The sequence below is a fragment of the Clarias gariepinus genome, chromosome 5 (assembly GCF_024256425.1).
Source record: "Clarias gariepinus isolate MV-2021 ecotype Netherlands chromosome 5, CGAR_prim_01v2, whole genome shotgun sequence".
Classification (NCBI taxonomy): Eukaryota; Metazoa; Chordata; class Actinopteri; order Siluriformes; family Clariidae; genus Clarias; species Clarias gariepinus.
This window is the reverse complement of record NC_071104.1, coordinates 3,805,301-3,820,566: the sequence shown is the minus strand read 5'-3', so window position 1 is coordinate 3,820,566 and position 15,266 is coordinate 3,805,301. Positions and strand designations below refer to the sequence as shown.

The 15,266-nt window shown below is 43.5% G+C and overlaps 1 protein-coding gene and 13 non-coding genes across 14 annotated transcripts in view; 8 read left to right on the top strand and 6 right to left on the bottom strand.

The window, feature by feature from the left end:
• Positions 1-15,266, top strand: part of LOC128524461 (nuclear factor 7, brain-like) — a 561,325-nt gene that overhangs the window by 111,136 nt on the left and 434,923 nt on the right. The window lies entirely within an intron of this gene.
• On the top strand, positions 1,329-1,410 carry trnas-aga (transfer RNA serine (anticodon AGA)). Its single transcript has one exon. It is a non-coding gene; the product is annotated as a tRNA-Ser (tRNA).
• On the top strand, positions 1,678-1,760 carry trnal-cag (transfer RNA leucine (anticodon CAG)). The gene has a single exon. It is a non-coding gene; the product is annotated as a tRNA-Leu (tRNA).
• trnat-agu (transfer RNA threonine (anticodon AGU)) lies at positions 2,571-2,644 on the bottom strand. The gene has a single exon. It is a non-coding gene; the product is annotated as a tRNA-Thr (tRNA).
• Positions 5,519-5,600, top strand: trnas-aga (transfer RNA serine (anticodon AGA)). The gene has a single exon. It is a non-coding gene; the product is annotated as a tRNA-Ser (tRNA).
• trnal-cag (transfer RNA leucine (anticodon CAG)) lies at positions 5,868-5,950 on the top strand. Its single transcript has one exon. It is a non-coding gene; the product is annotated as a tRNA-Leu (tRNA).
• trnat-agu (transfer RNA threonine (anticodon AGU)) lies at positions 6,761-6,834 on the bottom strand. Its single transcript has one exon. It is a non-coding gene; the product is annotated as a tRNA-Thr (tRNA).
• trnat-ugu (transfer RNA threonine (anticodon UGU)) lies at positions 7,517-7,590 on the bottom strand. Its single transcript has one exon. It is a non-coding gene; the product is annotated as a tRNA-Thr (tRNA).
• trnas-aga (transfer RNA serine (anticodon AGA)) lies at positions 9,695-9,776 on the top strand. The gene has a single exon. It is a non-coding gene; the product is annotated as a tRNA-Ser (tRNA).
• Positions 10,044-10,126, top strand: trnal-cag (transfer RNA leucine (anticodon CAG)). Its single transcript has one exon. It is a non-coding gene; the product is annotated as a tRNA-Leu (tRNA).
• trnat-agu (transfer RNA threonine (anticodon AGU)) lies at positions 10,937-11,010 on the bottom strand. Its single transcript has one exon. It is a non-coding gene; the product is annotated as a tRNA-Thr (tRNA).
• Positions 11,692-11,765, bottom strand: trnat-ugu (transfer RNA threonine (anticodon UGU)). The gene has a single exon. It is a non-coding gene; the product is annotated as a tRNA-Thr (tRNA).
• trnas-aga (transfer RNA serine (anticodon AGA)) lies at positions 13,870-13,951 on the top strand. Its single transcript has one exon. It is a non-coding gene; the product is annotated as a tRNA-Ser (tRNA).
• trnat-agu (transfer RNA threonine (anticodon AGU)) lies at positions 15,089-15,162 on the bottom strand. The gene has a single exon. It is a non-coding gene; the product is annotated as a tRNA-Thr (tRNA).

Here is a 15,266-nt window from a genome sequence, read left to right as displayed (position 1 = left end):
TCCAAGATTCATGGATGCTCGAGTTCATTGGGCAGATGCTTTTCTGTTGCTACTAATCAAATTCCACCAAATGCAAACAACTATGGCAGGTGCTGATCCCACAAGCTGTCAACAGCGTCCACAGAATGCCTTGATTTCACCATGGAATTTGCCACAGATCCCTGTCTGACTTGCAAAGTTATTCAACTCTGGCTGTAAGAAAGGCAAGAAAGGGATAGCTTTCGCACCAACAGATGATTGTTGCAGTAGACACTGCTTGGATAGCACTGTAGCATGGAGACCTCAACATATACACACTGGAGTAAGCGCTAGATAACATATTAAATAAGGTATCTCCTCATCACCCATAGATTAAACGTTTTGTGGTATAAGGTCCTACAAATCCGAGACATCATGTTACCACACGAATGACGATTTGGCAGCAGCATTATTCTGTTGCGTTTCTGTGAATGAGCCTCATACACTTGATTTGATGCTTGCAAAGGTCCCCAACAGCTGAATAATCGCAACCACAGGTCAAATTATATGTCAGAAGAAGGCAGCCAAACCAATGCACATGCAAGAAATTATCTGCTCTAGTCATCGTCCTAACAGACAAATGTTTAAAGGTGTGGTAAAAAGATATGCAGTCGCAATGTAGCTAATGACCGGATCATAATGTTGACAGCAGTTGTGCTAGGGATACACAAGATAGGACTCTAATCTTGGCTAATCAGAAAGCTTGTGCATTGTGTGACTTTAACCCATGAGCTGTTAACGGTCAGACATGAAGCAAAGATTTCATTTCCTCCACTGAAACCAGTCTGATCTGCATAGCAACAGAAGTGCCCCTCAAGAGGCATTGCTGGGATTTAAATGCTCCTGTTCACCTCTCCTGGGATCTCCTGTTTACTAGACGTCTCTGCACATGGTTGTGTTGTTGAGGCAAAGCACTGAGCTGAACTTCATTTTCACAGATACTGAAAAATTCTTTTGAGATGTTCCACCGCATGTTTGAATGCAGAAGTCAAGGAATCAGCTTCTGGATGATGATGGGGTATGAAAAGTTGTCTTGTTTATGATTTATAGGATTATTTCATCTTTCTCACTGTATTTTGCAGCATGTATGGTTGCAGAGGCTGCTCTCTAAACTGCTTTGCTGTTTTTCTAAGGTAAAACGTGAACGTGGTTCCTGTCTGAAGCCTAAAAATCCTGAACTTAAGCCAACCGATACACTTGCGTGTATTGGAAAGATCTAGCGCTTGCTTTGGGGAGGAGGTCAAGTCATGAAATCAGACGTGGCAAAAGTCTATTCAATCACGGGCCCACACTATGTAAGCACACGCGGTGTAGTCGTGGCCGAGTGGTTAAGGCGATGGACTAGAAATCCATTGGGCTCTCCCGGCGCAGGTTCGAATCCTGCCGATTACGTCTGTTATATTGCGCAAGAAAGACATGTTGCAACTCATTGTGTTGTGGCTGTGATTTGTAACAAATTTCCTCATGCCCTTAAGAGTTGGTGATTTGCTGAAGACATAATGGTGACATCCTGCCCCCTTTTCATCCTCAATAGCTGCTGCTTTGGTGGAGAAATCCTGTCACCCCTTCCCAACGTTGATCTGTCTTCCAATGACAAGCTGCCTCATAGACATCCGATCGGTAATCCGTGCAAGACGTGACCTTTCTAGAGACCGCCGTGTCAGGATGGCCGAGCGGTCTAAGGCGCTGCGTTCAGGTCGCAGTCTCCCCTGGAGGCGTGGGTTCGAATCCCACTTCTGACAAGAGCCCCTTCTCTTTGTTGCATTTAGGAAATCATGTATGGATCTGCATCAATAACCTTGACCTCTCACAGCATAGCTTTGCTTGCTAGCGAAGAAGTTGGCACTTTTCTTCATCAAGCGCTTGCTTCTTCAATTTTTTGGACGATGTAGACATGGTTGTGTTGTTGAGGCAAAGCCCGGAGCAGGGTGCCAAAATCAAGGCTACAGGTTCTGAGCTGAACTTCCTTTTCACGCATGCTGAAAAATTCTTTTGAGATGTCCCAGCACATGTTTGATTGGTGAAGTCAAGGAATCAGCTTCTATTTGACAATTGGGTATGAAAAGTTATCATTGTTCATGATACATAGGTTCATTTCATCTTTCTGTCTGTATTTTGCAGCATTGCCCATAGATGGTTGGAGAGGTTGCTCTCTAAACTGCTTTCCTGTTTTGCTAAGGTAAAACGTCTACTCTGGATCAGACAAAGACATCCACATCGGATCGTAGTAGCTTTCAGCAACTTATCACTGTATGCTTTCTTAGAAAATGGGCACAAGCGAGCTTTCAGTAATGTAATTTTATGTATACATACACATATATTTATATATATTGAAGTGCAGTGTGTAGTGCAATCTTGGGCAATTGGGCCATGTACAATTTGCAATATAGCTAATGACCTACGGATACACAAGATCGGACTGTAAACTTGGCTAATCAGAAAGCTTGTGCATTGTGTGACCTTAACCCATTTAATGGTCAGACATAAAGCAAAGATTTCCTTTTTCCACAGAAACCAGTCTGACCTGCATAGCAACAGAGGTGCACAGTGAGAGGCACTGCTGGGATTCGAACCCAGGATCTCCTGTTTACTAGACAGGCACTTTAACCAACTAAGCCACAGCGCCACAACCAAACCTTAGCCTCTTGCATATACTCTCGCGTATCTGAGATGCTCCAGCACAGGAACTTGACTATCAAGCTAAGATTGTCTCCACTGGCATGCAGCATGATAGGACCATGAATGAAGTCCCACAGTGCTATACCATGCTTCACAGAGCACGCCAAAACTGCCAGTCATGGTGTTTCGACTCAGGTTGTTCCAAGTTCATTGCAGGCAAAGATCATGCCTGTTGCAGTAGATTTCAGGCTTGCAAAAATAAACAAATTTCAAACACACTGTATGTTATATATTTGCAACTGGCATACAGTTTACAGCAAAAAAAAAATAAAAAAAAAAATATATATATATATATATATATATATATATATATATATACTAGCTTATTGACAGCCATTGTCCTCATTTAAATGTAACCAAATGTCAACATCAGGCAAATGTTCCACGGCTACTCAGAAAATGATTCAATTCTTGCAAATCAAAATGCCAGTTTTCATTCACTTCTGTGGGAGGAATAGAGCTACCTTGCTTGACACCATGGACAGGTGTCTACCTCTGGAAAACACATGAAAACTGAGCAGAAATCCTGGCTGAAAGCAAGATACCCTGCCACAACCTGAGACCACAAGCACTTAAGCCTTGAGTTCCTCATGCAGTTGGACCCAGACCTTGTCTGGTGTACCAAGAGATGAAACTCACAACAGGCACTCCTGGGATTTGAACCCAGGATCTCCTGTTTACAAGACAGGTGCTTTCACCAGCTAAGCCACAGTGCCAATGGCCTGCGCGGCACCTTAGGCATGACCCAGCACTTTTAACCGAGACTCTCCTGGCCAAGACGTAATCTGATTGCAATGCTAATATTTCCTCCATCCGCATGCAAACCTCGCTGAGCTCGTAAGACGAGTACTCAACCAGCGATGCCATGCAAATGCTTTGATGTTTGTTTGCACATCCTAACTTTGATTTCGGCTTGATAAGATCCCAAAACGGGTGAAAATCCTTAAGAAAATGTCAAGTTTTAGATCTGTAAATGGCACACAAGCCACAGCAAACAAAAGGTTATGGCTGATCTCCATCCATAGTCCTAACAAGCATATCACAACAGTCAGGGGGGAGGAATTAAAATCCACATGCCATGCACATCTAAAAGCAAGCAAGCGTTCATCAGATTGCTGCTGTGGACTTTGGCTCTTTGTCCCATAAGGATTGCGTGAATCAATGTCGTAACCTTTTGTTGAAGCTGGAGTTGAGCTGAGGGCTTGATTTGGGACAAATGGGCGGAAACATGTGGAAAACAATGATATTTCTTAAAATCAGCTGACAAGTCATTCAATCAAATATGGCACATAGGAAAGTGCATCTTGAACAGGGATTCCTGACCAAAGATTTCATTTTAGACATGGTGTGTGGATAAAAAGAAGGTAACAAGTTAGTGTCTCTGGCGGGGCATCGAACCCGCAACCTTTGAATAGCTCCACAGCTGAGTCCAGAAGTCCAACACGCTATCCATTGCATCACAAAGCCAACCAGGGGGTTTTTTTTTTAGGCTCTCCAAGATTCATGGATGCTCGAGTTCATTGGGCAGATGCTTTTCTGTTGCTACTAATCAAATTCCACCAAATGCAAACAACTATGGCAGGTGCTGATCCCACAAGCTGTCAACAGCGTCCACAGAATGCCTTGATTTCACCATGGAATTTGCCACAGATCCCTGTCTGACTTGCAAAGTTATTCAACTCTGGCTGTAAGAAAGGCAAGAAAGGGATAGCTTTCGCACCAACAGATGATTGTTGCAGTAGACACTGCTTGGATAGCACTGTAGCATGGAGACCTCAACATATACACACTGGAGTAAGCGCTAGATAACATATTAAATAAGGTATCTCCTCATCACCCATAGATTAAACGTTTTGTGGTATAAGGTCCTACAAATCCGAGACATCATGTTACCACACGAATGACGATTTGGCAGCAGCATTATTCTGTTGCGTTTCTGTGAATGAGCCTCATACACTTGATTTGATGCTTGCAAAGGTCCCCAACAGCTGAATAATCGCAACCACAGGTCAAATTATATGTCAGAAGAAGGCAGCCAAACCAATGCACATGCAAGAAATTATCTGCTCTAGTCATCGTCCTAACAGACAAATGTTTAAAGGTGTGGTAAAAAGATATGCAGTCGCAATGTAGCTAATGACCGGATCATAATGTTGACAGCAGTTGTGCTAGGGATACACAAGATAGGACTCTAATCTTGGCTAATCAGAAAGCTTGTGCATTGTGTGACTTTAACCCATGAGCTGTTAACGGTCAGACATGAAGCAAAGATTTCATTTCCTCCACTGAAACCAGTCTGATCTGCATAGCAACAGAAGTGCCCCTCAAGAGGCATTGCTGGGATTTAAATGCTCCTGTTCACCTCTCCTGGGATCTCCTGTTTACTAGACGTCTCTGCACATGGTTGTGTTGTTGAGGCAAAGCACTGAGCTGAACTTCATTTTCACAGATACTGAAAAATTCTTTTGAGATGTTCCACCGCATGTTTGAATGCAGAAGTCAAGGAATCAGCTTCTGGATGATGATGGGGTATGAAAAGTTGTCTTGTTTATGATTTATAGGATTATTTCATCTTTCTCACTGTATTTTGCAGCATGTATGGTTGCAGAGGCTGCTCTCTAAACTGCTTTGCTGTTTTTCTAAGGTAAAACGTGAACGTGGTTCCTGTCTGAAGCCTAAAAATCCTGAACTTAAGCCAACCGATACACTTGCGTGTATTGGAAAGATCTAGCGCTTGCTTTGGGGAGGAGGTCAAGTCATGAAATCAGACGTGGCAAAAGTCTATTCAATCACGGGCCCACACTATGTAAGCACACGCGGTGTAGTCGTGGCCGATTGGTTAAGGCGATGGACTAGAAATCCATTGGGCTCTCCCGGCGCAGGTTCGAATCCTGCCGATTACGTCTGTTATATTGCGCAAGAAAGACATGTTGCAACTCATTGTGTTGTGGCTGTGATTTGTAACAAATTTCCTCATGCCCTTAAGAGTTGGTGATTTGCTGAAGACATAATGGTGACATCCTGCCCCCTTTTCATCCTCAATAGCTGCTGCTTTGGTGGAGAAATCCTGTCACCCCTTCCCAACGTTGATCTGTCTTCCAATGACAAGCTGCCTCATAGACATCCGATCGGTAATCCGTGCAAGACGTGACCTTTCTAGAGACCGCCGTGTCAGGATGGCCGAGCGGTCTAAGGCGCTGCGTTCAGGTCGCAGTCTCCCCTGGAGGCGTGGGTTCGAATCCCACTTCTGACAAGAGCCCCTTCTCTTTGTTGCATTTAGGAAATCATGTATGGATCTGCATCAATAACCTTGACCTCTCACAGCATAGCTTTGCTTGCTAGCGAAGAAGTTGGCACTTTTCTTCATCAAGCGCTTGCTTCTTCAATTTTTTGGACGATGTAGACATGGTTGTGTTGTTGAGGCAAAGCCCGGAGCAGGGTGCCAAAATCAAGGCTACAGGTTCTGAGCTGAACTTCCTTTTCACGCATGCTGAAAAATTCTTTTGAGATGTCCCAGCACATGTTTGATTGGTGAAGTCAAGGAATCAGCTTCTATTTGACAATTGGGTATGAAAAGTTATCATTGTTCATGATACATAGGTTCATTTTATCTTTCTGTCTGTATTTTGCAGCATTGCCCATAGATGGTTGGAGAGGTTGCTCTCTAAACTGCTTTCCTGTTTTGCTAAGGTAAAACGTCTACTCTGGATCAGACAAAGACATCCACATCGGATCGTAGTAGCTTTCAGCAACTTATCACTGTATGCTTTCTTAGAAAATGGGCACAAGCGAGCTTTCAGTAATGTAATTTTATGTATACATACACATATATTTATATATATTGAAGTGCAGTGTGTAGTGCAATCTTGGGCAATTGGGCCATGTACAATTTGCAATATAGCTAATGACCTACGGATACACAAGATCGGACTGTAAACTTGGCTAATCAGAAAGCTTGTGCATTGTGTGACCTTAAACCATTTAATGGTCAGACATAAAGCAAAGATTTCCTTTTTCCACAGAAACCAGTCTGACCTGCATAGCAACAGAGGTGCACAGTGAGAGGCACTGCTGGGATTCGAACCCAGGATCTCCTGTTTACTAGACAGGCACTTTAACCAACTAAGCCACAGCGCCACAACCAAACCTTAGCCTCTTGCATATACTCTCGCGTATCTGAGATGCTCCAGCACAGGAACTTGACTATCAAGCTAAGATTGTCTCCACTGGCATGCAGCATGATAGGACCATGAATGAAGTCCCACAGTGCTATACCATGCTTCACAGAGCACGCCAAAACTGCCAGTCATGGTGTTTCGACTCAGGTTGTTCCAAGTTCATTGCAGGCAAAGATCATGCCTGTTGCAGTAGATTTCAGGCTTGCAAAAATAAACAAATTTCAAACACACTGTATGTTATATATTTGCAACTGGCATACAGTTTACAGCAAAAAAAAAAAAATATATATATATATATATATATATATATATATATACTAGCTTATTGACAGCCATTGTCCTCATTTAAATGTAACCAAATGTCAACATCAGGCAAATGTTCCACGGCTACTCAGAAAATGATTCAATTCTTGCAAATCAAAATGCCAGTTTTCATTCACTTCTGTGGGAGGAATAGAGCTACCTTGCTTGACACCATGGACAGGTGTCTACCTCTGGAAAACACATGAAAACTGAGCAGAAATCCTGGCTGAAAGCAAGATACCCTGCCACAACCTGAGACCACAAGCACTTAAGCCTTGAGTTCCTCATGCAGTTGGACCCAGACCTTGTCTGGTGTACCAAGAGATGAAACTCACAACAGGCACTGCTGGGATTTGAACCCAGGATCTCCTGTTTACAAGACAGGTGCTTTCACCAGCTAAGCCACAGTGCCAATGGCCTGCGCGGCACCTTAGGCATGACCCAGCACTTTTAACCGAGACTCTCCTGGCCAAGACGTAATCTGATTGCAATGCTAATATTTCCTCCATCCGCATGCAAACCTCGCTGAGCTCGTAAGACGAGTACTCAACCAGCGATGCCATGCAAATGCTTTGATGTTTGTTTGCACATCCTAACTTTGATTTCGGCTTGATAAGATCCCAAAACGGGTGAAAATCCTTAAGAAAATGTCAAGTTTTAGATCTGTAAATGGCACACAAGCCACAGCAAACAAAAGGTTATGGCTGATCTCCAGCCATAGTCCTAACAAGCATATCACAACAGTCAGGGGGGGGGAATTAAAATCCACATGCCATGCACATCTAAAAGCAAGCAAGCGTTCATCAGATTGCTGCTGTGGACTTTGGCTCTTTGTCCCATAAGGATTGCGTGAATCAATGTCGTAACCTTTTGTTGAAGCTGGAGTTGAGCTGAGGGCTTGATTTGGGACAAATGGGCGGAAACATGTGGAAAACAATGATATTTCTTAAAATCAGCTGACAAGTCATTCAATCAAATATGGCACATAGGAAAGTGCATCTTGAACAGGGATTCCTGACCAAAGATTTCATTTTAGACATGGTGTGTGGATAAAAAGAAGGTAACAAGTTAGTGTCTCTGGCGGGGCATCGAACCCGCAACCTTTGAATAGCTCCACAGCTGAGTCCAGAAGTCCAACACGCTATCCATTGCATCACAGAGCCAACCAGGGTGTTTTTTTTCAGGCTCTCCAAGATTCATGGATGCTCGAGTTCATTGGGCAGATGCTTTTCTGTTGCTACTAATCAAATTCCACCAAATGCAAACAACTATGGCAGGTGCTGATCCCACAAGCTGTCAACAGCGTCCACAGAATGCCTTGATTTCACCATGGAATTTGCCACAGATCCCTGTCTGACTTGCAAAGTTATTCAACTCTGGCTGTAAGAAAGGCAAGAAAGGGATAGCTTTCGCACCAACAGATGATTGTTGCAGTAGACACTGCTTGGATAGCACTGTAGCATAGAGACCTCAACATATACACACTGGAGTAAGCGCTAGATAACATATTAAATAAGGTATCTCCTCATCACCCATAGATTAAACGTTTTGTGGTATAAGGTCCTACAAATCCGAGACATCATGTTACCACACGAATGACGATTTGGCAGCAGCATTATTCTGTTGCGTTTCTGTGAATGAGCCTCATACACTTGATTTGATGCTTGCAAAGGTCCCCAACAGCTGAATAATCGCAACCACAGGTCAAATTATATGTCAGAAGAAGGCAGCCAAACCAATGCACATGCAAGAAATTATCTGCTCTAGTCATCGTCCTAACAGACAAATGTTTAAAGGTGTGGTAAAAAGATATGCAGTCGCAATGTAGCTAATGACCGGATCATAATGTTGACAGCAGTTGTGCTAGGGATACACAAGATAGGACTCTAATCTTGGCTAATCAGAAAGCTTGTGCATTGTGTGACTTTAACCCATGAGCTGTTAACGGTCAGACATGAAGCAAAGATTTCATTTCCTCCACTGAAACCAGTCTGATCTGCATAGCAACAGAAGTGCCCCTCAAGAGGCATTGCTGGGATTTAAATGCTCCTGTTCACCTCTCCTGGGATCTCCTGTTTACTAGACGTCTCTGCACATGGTTGTGTTGTTGAGGCAAAGCACTGAGCTGAACTTCATTTTCACAGATACTGAAAAATTCTTTTGAGATGTTCCACCGCATGTTTGAATGCAGAAGTCAAGGAATCAGCTTCTGGATGATGATGGGGTATGAAAAGTTGTCTTGTTTATGATTTATAGGATTATTTCATCTTTCTCACTGTATTTTGCAGCATGTATGGTTGCAGAGGCTGCTCTCTAAACTGCTTTGCTGTTTTTCTAAGGTAAAACGTGAACGTGGTTCCTGTCTGAAGCCTAAAAATCCTGAACTTAAGCCAACCGATACACTTGCGTGTATTGGAAAGATCTAGCGCTTGCTTTGGGGAGGAGGTCAAGTCATGAAATCAGACGTGGCAAAAGTCTATTCAATCACGGGCCCACACTATGTAAGCACACGCGGTGTAGTCGTGGCCGAGTGGTTAAGGCGATGGACTAGAAATCCATTGGGCTCTCCCGGCGCAGGTTCGAATCCTGCCGATTACGTCTGTTATATTGCGCAAGAAAGACATGTTGCAACTCATTGTGTTGTGGCTGTGATTTGTAACAAATTTCCTCATGCCCTTAAGAGTTGGTGATTTGCTGAAGACATAATGGTGACATCCTGCCCCCTTTTCATCCTCAATAGCTGCTGCTTTGGTGGAGAAATCCTGTCACCCCTTCCCAACGTTGATCTGTCTTCCAATGACAAGCTGCCTCATAGACATCCGATCGGTAATCCGTGCAAGACGTGACCTTTCTAGAGACCGCCGTGTCAGGATGGCCGAGCGGTCTAAGGCGCTGCGTTCAGGTCGCAGTCTCCCCTGGAGGCGTGGGTTCGAATCCCACTTCTGACAAGAGCCCCTTCTCTTTGTTGCATTTAGGAAATCATGTATGGATCTGCATCAATAACCTTGACCTCTCACAGCATAGCTTTGCTTGCTAGCGAAGAAGTTGGCACTTTTCTTCATCAAGCGCTTGCTTCTTCAATTTTTTGGACGATGTAGACATGGTTGTGTTGTTGAGGCAAAGCCCGGAGCAGGGTGCCAAAATCAAGGCTACAGGTTCTGAGCTGAACTTCCTTTTCACGCATGCTGAAAAATTCTTTTGAGATGTCCCAGCACATGTTTGATTGGTGAAGTCAAGGAATCAGCTTCTATTTGACAATTGGGTATGAAAAGTTATCATTGTTCATGATACATAGGTTCATTTTATCTTTCTGTCTGTATTTTGCAGCATTGCCCATAGATGGTTGGAGAGGTTGCTCTCTAAACTGCTTTCCTGTTTTGCTAAGGTAAAACGTCTACTCTGGATCAGACAAAGACATCCACATCGGATCGTAGTAGCTTTCAGCAACTTATCACTGTATGCTTTCTTAGAAAATGGGCACAAGCGAGCTTTCAGTAATGTAATTTTATGTATACATACACATATATTTATATATATTGAAGTGTAGTGTGTAGTGCAATCTTGGGCAATTGGGCCATGTACAATTTGCAATATAGCTAATGACCTACGGATACACAAGATCGGACTGTAAACTTGGCTAATCAGAAAGCTTGTGCATTGTGTGACCTTAAACCATTTAATGGTCAGACATAAAGCAAAGATTTCCTTTTTCCACAGAAACCAGTCTGACCTGCATAGCAACAGAGGTGCACAGTGAGAGGCACTGCTGGGATTCGAACCCAGGATCTCCTGTTTACTAGACAGGCACTTTAACCAACTAAGCCACAGTGCCACAACCAAACCTTAGCCTCTTGCATATACTCTCGCGTATCTGAGATGCTCCAGCACAGGAACTTGACTATCAAGCTAAGATTGTCTCCACTGGCATGCAGCATGATAGGACCATGAATGAAGTCCCACAGTGCTATACCATGCTTCACAGAGCACGCCAAAACTGCCAGTCATGGTGTTTCGACTCAGGTTGTTCCAAGTTCATTGCAGGCAAAGATCATGCCTGTTGCAGTAGATTTCAGGCTTGCAAAAATAAACAAATTTCAAACACACTGTATGTTATATATTTGCAACTGGCATACAGTTTACAGCAAAAAAAAAAAATATATATATATATATATATATATATATATATATACTAGCTTATTGACAGCCATTGTCCTCATTTAAATGTAACCAAATGTCAACATCAGGCAAATGTTCCACGGCTACTCAGAAAATGATTCAATTCTTGCAAATCAAAATGCCAGTTTTCATTCACTTCTGTGGGAGGAATAGAGCTACCTTGCTTGACACCATGGACAGGTGTCTACCTCTGGAAAACACATGAAAACTGAGCAGAAATCCTGGCTGAAAGCAAGATACCCTGCCACAACCTGAGACCACAAGCACTTAAGCCTTGAGTTCCTCATGCAGTTGGACCCAGACCTTGTCTGGTGTACCAAGAGATGAAACTCACAACAGGCACTGCTGGGATTTGAACCCAGGATCTCCTGTTTACAAGACAGGTGCTTTCACCAGCTAAGCCACAGTGCCAATGGCCTGCGCGGCACCTTAGGCATGACCCAGCACTTTTAACCGAGACTCTCCTGGCCAAGACGTAATCTGATTGCAATGCTAATATTTCCTCCATCCGCATGCAAACCTCGCTGAGCTCGTAAGACGAGTACTCAACCAGCGATGCCATGCAAATGCTTTGATGTTTGTTTGCACATCCTAACTTTGATTTCGGCTTGATAAGATCCCAAAACGGGTGAAAATCCTTAAGAAAATGTCAAGTTTTAGATCTGTAAATGGCACACAAGCCACAGCAAACAAAAGGTTATGGCTGATCTCCAGCCATAGTCCTAACAAGCATATCACAACAGTCAGGGGGGAGGAATTAAAATCCACATGCCATGCACATCTAAAAGCAAGCAAGCGTTCATCAGATTGCTGCTGTGGACTTTGGCTCTTTGTCCCATAAGGATTGCGTGAATCAATGTCGTAACCTTTTGTTGAAGCTGGAGTTGAGCTGAGGGCTTGATTTGGGACAAATGGGCGGAAACATGTGGAAAACAATGATATTTCTTAAAATCAGCTGACAAGTCATTCAATCAAATATGGCACATAGGAAAGTGCATCTTGAACAGGGATTCCTGACCAAAGATTTCATTTTAGACATGGTGTGTGGATAAAAAGAAGGTAACAAGTTAGTGTCTCTGGCGGGGCATCGAACCCGCAACCTTTGAATAGCTCCACAGCTGAGTCCAGAAGTCCAACACGCTATCCATTGCATCACAGAGCCAACCAGGGTGTTTTTTTTCAGGCTCTCCAAGATTCATGGATGCTCGAGTTCATTGGGCAGATGCTTTTCTGTTGCTACTAATCAAATTCCACCAAATGCAAACAACTATGGCAGGTGCTGATCCCACAAGCTGTCAACAGCGTCCACAGAATGCCTTGATTTCACCATGGAATTTGCCACAGATCCCTGTCTGACTTGCAAAGTTATTCAACTCTGGCTGTAAGAAAGGCAAGAAAGGGATAGCTTTCGCACCAACAGATGATTGTTGCAGTAGACACTGCTTGGATAGCACTGTAGCATGGAGACCTCAACATATACACACTGGAGTAAGCGCTAGATAACATATTAAATAAGGTATCTCCTCATCACCCATAGATTGAACGTTTTGTGGTATAAGGTCCTACAAATCCGAGACATCATGTTACCACACGAATGACGATTTGGCAGCAGCATTATTCTGTTGCGTTTCTGTGAATGAGCCTCATACACTTGATTTGATGCTTGCAAAGGTCCCCAACAGCTGAATAATCGCAACCACAGGTCAAATTATATGTCAGAAGAAGGCAGCCAAACCAATGCACATGCAAGAAATTATCTGCTCTAGTCATCGTCCTAACAGACAAATGTTTAAAGGTGTGGTAAAAAGATATGCAGTCGCAATGTAGCTAATGACCGGATCATAATGTTGACAGCAGTTGTGCTAGGGATACACAAGATAGGACTCTAATCTTGGCTAATCAGAAAGCTTGTGCATTGTGTGACTTTAACCCATGAGCTGTTAACGGTCAGACATGAAGCAAAGATTTCATTTCCTCCACTGAAACCAGTCTGATCTGCATAGCAACAGAAGTGCCCCTCAAGAGGCATTGCTGGGATTTAAATGCTCCTGTTCACCTCTCCTGGGATCTCCTGTTTACTAGACGTCTCTGCACATGGTTGTGTTGTTGAGGCAAAGCACTGAGCTGAACTTCATTTTCACAGATACTGAAAAATTCTTTTGAGATGTTCCACCGCATGTTTGAATGCAGAAGTCAAGGAATCAGCTTCTGGATGATGATGGGGTATGAAAAGTTGTCTTGTTTATGATTTATAGGATTATTTCATCTTTCTCACTGTATTTTGCAGCATGTATGGTTGCAGAGGCTGCTCTCTAAACTGCTTTGCTGTTTTTCTAAGGTAAAACGTGAACGTGGTTCCTGTCTGAAGCCTAAAAATCCTGAACTTAAGCCAACCGATACACTTGCGTGTATTGGAAAGATCTAGCGCTTGCTTTGGGGAGGAGGTCAAGTCATGAAATCAGACGTGGCAAAAGTCTATTCAACCACGGGCCCACAGTATGTAAGCCCACGCGGTGTAGTCGTGGCCGAGTGGTTAAGGCGATGGACTAGAAATCCATTGGGGTCTCCCCGCGCAGGTTCGAATCCTGCCGATTACGTCTGTTATATTGCGCAAGAAAGACATGTTGCAACTCATTGTGTTGTGGCTGTGATTTGTAACAAATTTCCTCATGCCCTTAAGAGTTGGTGATTTGCTGAAGACATAATGGTGACATCCTGCCCCCTTTTCATCCTCAATAGCTGCTGCTTTGGTGGAGAAATCCTGTCACCCCTTCCCAACGTTGATCTGTCTTCCAATGACAAGCTGCCTCATAGACATCCGATCGGTAATCCGTGCAAGACGTGACCTTTCTAGAGACCGCCGTGTCAGGATGGCCGAGTCGCAGTCTCCCCTGGAGGCGTGGGTTCGAATCCCACTTCTGACAAGAGCCCCTTCTCTTTGTTGCATTTAGGAAATCATGTATGGATCTGCATCAATAACCTTGACCTCTCACAGCATAGCTTTGCTTGCTAGCGAAGAAGTTGGCACTTTTCTTCATCAAGCGCTTGCTTCTTCAATTTTTTGGACGATGTAGACATGGTTGTGTTGTTGAGGCAAAGCCCGGAGCAGGGTGCCAAAATCCAGGCTACAGGTTCTGAGCTGAACTTCCTTTTCACGCATGCTGAAAAATTCTTTTGAGATGTCCCAGCACATGTTTGATTGGTGAAGTCAAGTATTCAGCTTCTATTTGACAATTGGGTATGAAAAGTTATCATTGTTCATGATACATAGGTTCATTTTATCTTTCTGTCTGTATTTTGCAGCATTGCCCATAGATGGTTGGAGAGGTTGCTCTCTAAACTGCTTTCCTGTTTTGCTAAGGTAAAACGTCTACTCTGGATCAGACAAAGACATCCACATCGGATCGTAGTAGCTTTCAGCAACTTATCACTGTATGCTTTCTTAGAAAATGGGCACAAGCGAGCTTTCAGTAATGTAATTTTATGTATACATACACATATATTTATATATATTGAAGTGCAGTGTGTAGTGCAATCTTGGGCAATTGGGCCATGTACAATTTGCAATATAGCTAATGACCTACGGATACACAAGATCGGACTGTAAACTTGGCTAATCAGAAAGCTTGTGCATTGTGTGACCTTAACCCATTTAATGGTCAGACATAAAGCAAAGATTTCCTTTTTCCACAGAAACCAGTCTGACCTGCATAGCAACAGAGGTGCACAGTGAGAGGCACTGCTGGGATTCGAACCCAGGATCTCCTGTTTACTAGACAGGCACTTTAACCAACTAAGCCACAGCGCCACAACCAAACCTTAGCCTCTTGCATATACTCTCGCGTATCTGAGATGCTCCAGCACAGGAACTTGACTATCAAGCTAAGATTGTCTCCACTGGCATGCAGCATG